The 9,502-nt window shown below is 45.4% G+C and overlaps 1 pseudogene; it reads left to right on the top strand.

Moving 5' to 3' along the window:
* Positions 1-3,959: 3,959 nt before the first annotated feature.
* On the top strand, positions 3,960-4,860 carry LOC139751120 (uncharacterized; annotated as a pseudogene).
* Positions 4,861-9,502: the final 4,642 nt, after the last annotated feature.

Genomic DNA, 9,502 nt, shown 5'->3' with positions numbered 1-9,502 from the left:
TCTATCAACCCTATCATTAGCCTTCTCCAGATCCATACATGTCATATACAAATCCATATGTTTTTCTACATAATTCTCACACATATTCTTCAAAGAAAACATCTGATCTACACATCCTCTATCACTTCTGAAACCACACTGCTCCTCCCCAATCTGATGCTCTGTACATGCTTTCACGCTCTCAATCAATACCATCCCATACATTTTCCAGGAATAATAAAAAAAAATTTATGCCTCTGTAGATTGAACACTCACCTTTATCCCCTTTGCATTTGTACAATGGCAGCATGCATGCATTCTGCCAATCCTCATGCACTTCACCATGATCCATACATACAATGAATATCCTTATCAACCAATCAACAACACAGTCACCCCCCTTTCTTAATAAATTCAACTGCATTACCTTCCAAACCCACTGTCTTGCTGGATTTCATCTTGTGCAAGGCTTTCACTATCTCTTCCTTCTTATTCTTCCGGACCCCCTCACTTCACTCAGCACCCCAACCAAAACACCCTATATCTGCCACTCTTTTATCAAACACATTCAACAAACCTTCAAAACACTCTTTCCATCTCCTCACTTCGTCACTCCATGTTATCACTTCCTCCCTTGCTCCCTTCACTGATGTTCCAATTTGTTCTCTTGTCTTTCACACATTATTTACCTCCTTCCAAAATATCTTTTTATTATTTTCTATCTTTTTATTTTATTATACTTAGATGCTATCTCCCGCGTTAGCGCAAGGAAACGGACGAAAGAATGGCCCAACCCACAAACATACTCATTTATATACATAAACACCATACATACCTATACATTTCAGTGTATACAAACATATACATACAAAGACATATACATATATATATACATGTACATATTCATACTTGCTGCCTTCATCCATTCCTGTCACCATCCCACCACACATGAAACAGCACCCACTTCCCCCTGCGCAAGTGCTCAAGGTAGCACTAGGAAAGGACAACAAAGGCCACATTCGTTCACACTCATTCTCTAGCTGTCATGTGTAATGCACCCAAACCACAGCTCCCTTTCCACATCCAGGCCCCACACAACTTTCCATGGTTTACCCCAGACGCTTCACATGCCCTGATTCAATCCACTGACAGCACATAGACCCCAGTATACCACATCGTTCCAATTCACACTATTCCTTGCATGCTTTTCACCCTCCTGTATGTTCAGGCCCTGATCGCTTAAAATTTTTTTAACTCCATCTTTCCACCTCCAATTTGGTCTCCCACTTCTCCTCATTCCCTCCACCTTTGACACATATATCCTCTTTGTAAATCTTTCCTCACTCATTCTCTCCATGTGACCAAACCATTTCAATACGACCTCTTCTGCTCTCTCAACCACTTTTTTTATTACCACATATCTCTCTTACTCTTTCATTACTTACTTGGTCAAACCACCTCACACCACATACTGTCCTCAAACATCTCATTTCCAACACATCCACTCTCCTCCACACAACCCTATCTATAGCCCATGCCTAGCAACCATATAACATTGTTGGAACCACTATTCCTTCAAACATAACAATTTTTCCTCTCCAAGATAAAGTTCTTGCCTTCCACACACTCTTCAATGTTTCCAGAACCATAATCCCCTCCCCAACCTAAGAATCACTTCCACTTCCATGGTTCTATCAGCTGTTAAATCCACTTCCAGATATCTAAAACACTTCACTTCCTCCAGTTTTTCTCCATTCAAACTTACCTCCCTATTAACTTGTCCCTCATCCCTACTGAATCTAATAACCCTGCTCTTATTCACATTTACTCTCAGCTTTCTTCTTTCACACACTTTACCAAACTCAGTCACCAACTTATGTAGTTTCTCACCCAAATCAGCCACCAGTGTTGTACCATCAGCGAACCACAAATGAATCACTTCCCAAACCTTCTCATCCACAACTGACAGCATACTTGCCCCTCTCTCCAAAACTCTTGCATTCACTTCCCTAACAACCCCAGCCATAAACAAATTAAACAACCATGGAGATATCACACACCCCTGCTGAAAACCGAAATTCACAGGGAACCAATCACTTTCCTCTCTTCCTACTAGTACATATGCCTTACATCCTTGATAAAAACTTTTCACTGCTTCTAGCAACTTACCTCCCACACCATATACTCTTAATACCTTCCACAAATCACTCTATCAACTCAATCATATGCCTTTTCTAGATCCACAAATGCTACATACAAATCCATCTGTTTTTCTAAGTATTTCTCATATATATTCTTTAAAGCAACACCTGATCCACACATCCTCTACCACTTCTGAAACCACACTGCTCTTCCCCTATCTAATGCTCTGTACATGCCTTTACCCTCTCAATCAATACCCTCCCATATAATTTTCCAGGAACTCAACAAAATAATACCTCTGTAATTTGAGCACTCACCTTTATCCCCTTTGCCTTTGTGCAATGGCACTATGCATGCATTCCACCAATCCTCAGGCACTTCACCATGAACCATCTTTTTAATAAATTCCACTGCAATACCATCCAAACCTGCCGTCTTGCCAGCTTTCATCTTCCTCAAAGCTTTCACTACCTCTTCTCTGTTTACCTAACCATTCTCCCTGACCCTCTCACTTCGCACACCTCCTCGACCAAAACACCCTATAACTGCCACTCTATCATCAAACACATTCAACAAACATTCAAAATACTCGCTCCATCTCTTCCTCACTTCACCAATACTTGTTATTACCTCCCCATTAGCCCACTTCACTGATGTTCCCATATGTTCTCTTGTCTTATGCACTTTATGTACCTCCTTCCAAAACATCTTTTTGTTCTCCCTAAAATTTAGTGATACTTTCCCGCCACAACTCTCATTTGCCATCTTTTTCCCATCTTGCACCTTTCTCTTGACCTCCTGCCTCTTTCGCACTACTTCCATGCAAAAATCGTCCAAACGCCTCTCTCTTCTCTTTCACCAACAACCTTACTTCTTCATCACACCACTCACTACCCTTTCTAATCTGACCTCCCACCTTTCTCATGCCACAAGCATCTTTTACGCAAGCCATCACTGCTTCCCTAAATACATTTCATTCCTCCCCCACTCCCCTTAAGTCATTTGCTCTCACCTTTTTTCGTTCTGCACTCAATCTCTCCTGGTACTTCCTCACACATGTTGCCTATCCAAGCTCACTTACTCTCACCAATCTCTTCACCCCAACATTCTCTCTTCTTTTCTGTAAACCTCTACAAACCTTCACCTTCGCCTCCACTAGATAATTTTAAGTCAGCAAATCACACCTCTGCCAGAGGTCGCTTTCCCATGATATATGCTTTGCCGCTTCACGCCACCAGTTGCTGTGCTTCCTTCGCGCCGTCCAGACGGTTTACTGCAGCTGCGAGCTTGGCAGCCTTCTTCCCGTGATCCCTCTGGAGCGGAAAGGCTTTGCTACAGCCTGTGACCCAGTTTGGGGCTGGCTGCAACACCACCCGTGGTCCGTTTAGGAGCGGGGAGGGAAGTGCGTTATTGATGTAGTTGTGAAGTTGACGACTCTCACACTGACCTGCACCGCCGCCTTGCTATCGCCGCCGCCATGTCGGATGTCCCGGGCATACGGAGGTCGAGTAACGAGGGCGATTCTGAACATGCCAGGCATGTGAGGAAAGGCTCCTCGCATAGGACTAGCTCCAGGAACAGCCCTTCTCAGCGGGAGGCTCTTCAGGGCGGTAACAATAGGCCCCATGGTCACGTCACTGGTGATGGCGGTGACTCTGCCTCCCAGCACACATGTTCCTTGCCTTCTACCTCACGGGATGAGGCATCTGCGCCGCCCTGGAACATGGTGATGGACGCTTTGGCTGCTTTACGTGGTGATGTGGATAAATTGAAGGAGGAAAGGAACTTAGGCCCCAGTCGGGGGGCTGATGACGCCGCGGCGGCCGCCGATGTAAACATTGGCCTTTCTAGCCAGGTGGTACCTCCCTCGCGCTCGCCCACGGGTTTTTCGGGCTTTACTCCAGCTGAGCATTACCTTTCCAGTGATGATTGTGTCTCTCAGAATGACGGGCGGCCTGACAGTGTTCTCCTGCAGTGCGCCAGGGCTTACGGTCCTGTGGATGAGGTGTCTGATGGCATTGACCAGCATGTTGCCGATATGGTTAACCATGTATTTGCTCACGGCTTGCGAGAGGAGGAGTATAAGGAGGTTTTGGAGGATGCTGCAGCCAAGAGGCCAGATAACTGTCATGCCTTAGCGCCCGTGGATCGCAACTTGCAAGTTTTAGATGCACTGAAGACATGCCAAGAAGGCAGACTTCCGTTTGAAGGATGTTGGGAGAGACATTATTACGGCTGCCACAATTTTGACTGTCACTCACAGTGCTTCACAAGATCGCCCAGACTAGCCAACCAGATGTTGCCCAGGAAGTGGGCCTGCTTAATGGTGCCCTGGCACTCCTGGGTCATGCTAATCACAAGAATAATCTGGCTCGCCGGTTCATCATCAAGCGCGAAATTAACCACAAGTATGCTCACCTCTGTTCAGACAAGGTGCCCATGACTTGTCTTCTGTTTGGGGATGATGTCTCACTCTCAGCCAAACACATTGAGGAGTCTGCAAAGTTAAGGAGTAAGAATGCTCCAAGGAAACCGCTCTCTACCTCGAAGTTTGGTCCTGGCAAGTTTAGGGGCTCTTCTGGGAGACTGCCATACAGGGGTTTTATGGCCAGGTTTCATCCATATGGCCATCGCACGCATGGTCCCCGGAGTGAGCACCGGCAATCCTTCTCACGGCAGGGTCCTGAGACAAAAAAAAAAAAAAACTCCCGAGGCCGGGGTCACAATCCCCGGCAGTAACTGAGGTGAGTCATCCTTTTCAAGCTGGCAGACCACTATTTTGTACATGAGTGGCATGCTATTACCTGTGATTCAAATATTTTAGATATTGTTCAGCATTGCAATTTAGATATTGATGTTGCTAACATTCGACCTTTATTTGCTGAAGAAGTTGAGTATGTGTTTAATGTCGAGGAAAAGGAAATTGTTTGCCAGGAAATTGTACAGCTTTTGAGTCTGGGGGTTATCAAGGACACCCAGAGACAGGAGGGGCAGATTCTTTCCCCTATTTTCTTAAGACGGAAGAAGGATGGTGCGTTTAGGATGATCCTTAACCTGGAAAAATTTAATAAACACTTCAAGATGGAAAATTTTGAGCAGGCGATTCGTCTTGTTAACAGCGGTGTCTTCATGGCCTCTGTCGATTTCCGGCACGCCTATTATTACGTTAAGATAGCTGAGGAGCAACAACGCTTTCTGTGTTTCAAGTGGCAAGGAAAAATTTATCAATTCACGTGTCTCCCTAATGGGGTTGCGGCTGGTCCCCGTCTGTTCACTAAATTAATGAAACCTGTTTTTGCTGTACTTAGAGAGAAGGGACATATCATCAAAAGTTTCATTGATGATACTCTTATTTGTCACTGCACTTTTGATGGATGTTGTGAGAGTGCGTGCCACTGTTGACTTGCTCAAGAAGTTAGGTTTCTGTATTAACGAAAGCAAATCTGTCTTGGTCCCCACTAAGCGCTCGGAGTATTTGGGAACATTATAGATTCTGAGACTATGACAGTAACATTACCTGATCGTAGGATACACAAGATACTACAATGCTGTGGGGAATTGTTACACAGTGACAGAACCAAAATTCGGAATGTGGCCAGAGTTGTTGGGCTATTAGTTGCAGCCGTTCCAGCAGCAGAGATGGGGAAATTGCATTACAGGCGGTTAGAATGTGCTAAGATTGCTGCGTTGAGTCGCAAAAGGTAACTTTGACAAGTGGATGGTGGTCACTCATGAGATTGGACTTGCTTTGGTGGGTATCTCACACTGCATTGCAAAACAGACAGATTTTTCGGAAGGGTACAGAATTGGATCTGTATACTGATGCATCAAATTTAGGTTGGGGTGGCCACCTCAATCAACAAAAAGTTAATGGGAGATGATCATTATCAGAATCTGCCTTGCACATTTATGCAAAGGAACTCAAAGCCATCTCCCTGGTAGTGCGCTCATTTGCATCTCTTCTCAAAGGACGACATGTTCGGGTGGAACTCAAAGCCATCTCCCTGGTAGTGCGCTCATTTGCATCTCTTCTAAAAGGACGACATGTTCGGGTGTTTTGTGATAACACGACGGCGGTGACCTATGTCAATGAAATGGGCGGCACACGGTCCTCACTGTGTAATGACATTTGCCGTGACCTTTGGGAGTGGTGTGCGGTGAATGATATCTGGCTTACCTGCTCTCATGTAACGGGTAAAGTCAATCTCGGACATTCAATGACAGGCATGAGTGGAAATTGAATGAAGAACTCTTTAGGGCCCTCTCTGAAGTATTTGGGGTTCCGAGCATTGATCTCTTTGCTTCTAGACTGAATGCTCAAGTGACTCGTTTCTGCTCCTGGAAACCTGACCCAGATGCAGAACATTTTGATGCCTTTTCTATCTGCTGGTAGCAGTTTGAACTAATCTACCTTTTCCCACCCTTTGCTCTGATTGCCAGGTGCCTACAGAAAATTCGAGCAGAGTCAGCGAAGGGGTGGATGGTACTGCCTCTCTGGCCGTCCCAGCCCTGGATGGGGACTCTGCTCACTTTGCTGGTCAAGGAACCACGGCTGATTCCGAGGAGGCACACGTCTTGCGTCACCCATCGACGGAGGAGGAACACCCCATTCTCCGACACACCCGACTGATGGCTTGCCTCTTATCCGGCAACGTCTGCGAGACAGAGGCATTTCTCAGGCAGGTACGGACTTCATCCTTGCCTCCTGGAGACCTGCGACTGCGAGGCAGTACCAGCCACATATTAACAGGTGGTTACAGTTTTGTGGTAGCCGGAACATCGATCCCTTTGCTCCCACTGTAACTAATATTGTGAATTTTCTGTCTGTCACTTTCCACAGAGGTGTTAGTTATACGTCAATCAACACTGCCAGGGGTGCACTCTCCTCCCTGGGGATTACTGTGGATGGTTGCAGTGCAGGCAGCCATCCTCTTGTCACCAGGTTCTTAAAGGGAGTTTTTAACTTGCGGCCGTCTGTCCCTAAGTATACAAGAACTTGGGATGTTCAGCAGGTGCTACAGCACCTGCGTGCCATGGATCCTTTGTCCTCCCTCTCTTTAAAGGATTTAACACTGAAGCTTGTGATGTTGATGGCACTTACGCAGGCTGCCAGAATACAAACTTTGCATTGTTTGTTGCTGAAGAATAGTTTTGGGCAGGATTCTGTTTGTATTTGGTTAGGGGAAACTATTAAACAGTGCAGGCCAAAGTTCAATGTGCGGTTTGTGACCTTTAAAGCACATTCTACTGACATTAGATTGTGTGTGTGTGTGAAACTCTGAAAATGTATATTGCTAGGACAGAGGAGTTCAGAAATTCTGCACATCGGGAGAATGGGAAGTTACTCCTAAGTTTTATCAAGCCCCACAAGCATGTAACGAGGGACACTTGCAAGGTGGATTCGAACAGTGCTTTCTCTGTCGGGCATAGACTCCAGCCAGTATTCAGCGGGCAGTGTTCGGCCTGCAGCTGCATCGAAAGCCAAAGCCATGGCTCTACCGATTGGACACATCATGGCAAGGGCTGGGTGGTCCAGGGTTGCCACTTTTGCCAAGTTTTATGACAAGAAGATTGTCCCGAGTCACGATCCTTTCCAAGATGCTTTCCTTCAATAGTCTGTTCATTTTGTTTGCATAGATGTTGTCTCTTCTCACCTGGTCCATGGCTATGTAAATTTCTTACTATATTGCAGTTGGTTACTGCTTGTATCATTTCTCCTCTCTCCATGTCTACAGTACGACACCCACATGGCTACAAAACTCATGGGAAAGCGACCTCTAGCAGAGGTGTGATTTGCTGACGTAAAATTAATGAAGCACATGAGACTTACCGTAGGTCAGTTGAAATGTGCTTCGAATTTTATGAAGCAAATCACCTCTGCTAGAAGGGAGCTTTCACATGCCCACCTCTCCCACCCTACGCTCTGTAGCGTATTGTGGCTTACATATTTCTAACAGTGCAAAATGTTCAGTTACTTTCATGTAGTTGGTCGTACTCTTTAAAGTCTGGTGGCGTGAAGCGGCAAAGCGTATCTCATGTGAAAGCTCCCTTCTAGCAGAGGTGATTTGCTTCATAAAATTCGAAGCACATTTCAACTGACCTACGGTAAGTCTCATGTACTTCATTAATTATATGGGAGGGTATTGATTGAGAGGGTGAAGGCATGTACAGAGCATCAGATTGGGGAAGAGCAGTGTGGTTTCAGAAGTGGTAGAGGATGTGTGGATCAGGTGTTTGCTTTGAAGAATGTATGTGAGGAATACTTAGAAAAGCAAATGGATTTGTATGTAGCATTTATGGAACTGGAGAAGGCATATGATAGAGTTGATAGAGATGCTCTGTGGAAGGTATTAAGAATATATGGTGTGGGAGGCAAGTTGTTAGAAGCAGTGAAAAGTTTTTATCGAGGATGTAAGGCATGTGTACGTGTAGGAAGAGAGGAAAGTGATTGGTTCTCAGTGAATGTAGGTTAGCGGCAGGGGTGTGTGATGTCTCCATGGTTGTTTAATTTGTTTATGGATGGGGTTGTTAGGGAGGTGAATGCAAGAGTTTTGGAAAGAGGGGCAAGTATGCAGTCTGTTGGGGATGAGAGAGCTTGGGAAGTGAGTCAGTTGTTGTTCGCTGATGATACAGCGCTGGTGGCTGATTCATGTGAGAAACTGCAGAAGCTGGTGACTGAGTTTGGCAAAGTGTGTGAAAGAGGAAAGTTAAGAGTCAATGTGAATAAGAGCAAGGTTATTAGGTACAGTAGGGTTGAGGGTCAAGTCAATTGGGAGGTAAGTTTGAATGGAGAAAAACTGGGGGAAGTGAAGTGTTTTGGATATCTGGGAGTGTATCTGGCAGCAGATGGAATCATGGAAGTGGAAGTGAATCATAGGGTGGGGGAGGGGGCGAAAGTTCTGGGAGCCTTGAAGAATGCTTGACAGTCGAGAACATTATCTCGGAAAGCAAAAATGGGTATGTTTGAAGGAATAGTGGTTCCAACAATGTTGTATGGTTGCGAGGCGTGGGCTATGGATAGAGTTGTGCGCAGGAGGGTGGATGTGCTGGAAATGAGATGTTTGAGGACAATATGTGGTGTGAGGTGGTTTGATCAAGTAAGTAATGTAAGGGTAAGAGAGATGTGTGGAAATAAAAAGAGCGTGGTTGAGAGAGCAGAAGAGGGTGTTTTGAAATGGTTTGGTCACATGGAGAGAATGAGTGAGGAAAGATTGACTAAGAGGATATATGTGTCAGAGGTGGAGGGAACGAGGAGAAGTGGGAGACCAAATTGGCGGTGGAGAGATGGAGTGAAAAAGATTTTGAGTGATCGGGGCCTGAACATGCAGAAGGGTGAAAGGCGTGCAAGGAATAGAGTGAATTGGAATGATGTGATATACCG

Source organism: Panulirus ornatus, chromosome 11 (genome assembly GCF_036320965.1).
Source record: "Panulirus ornatus isolate Po-2019 chromosome 11, ASM3632096v1, whole genome shotgun sequence".
NCBI lineage: Eukaryota > Metazoa > Arthropoda > Malacostraca > Decapoda > Palinuridae > Panulirus > Panulirus ornatus.
Note: the sequence above shows the minus strand (reverse complement) of the source record. Positions and strands in the feature narration are given on the sequence as shown.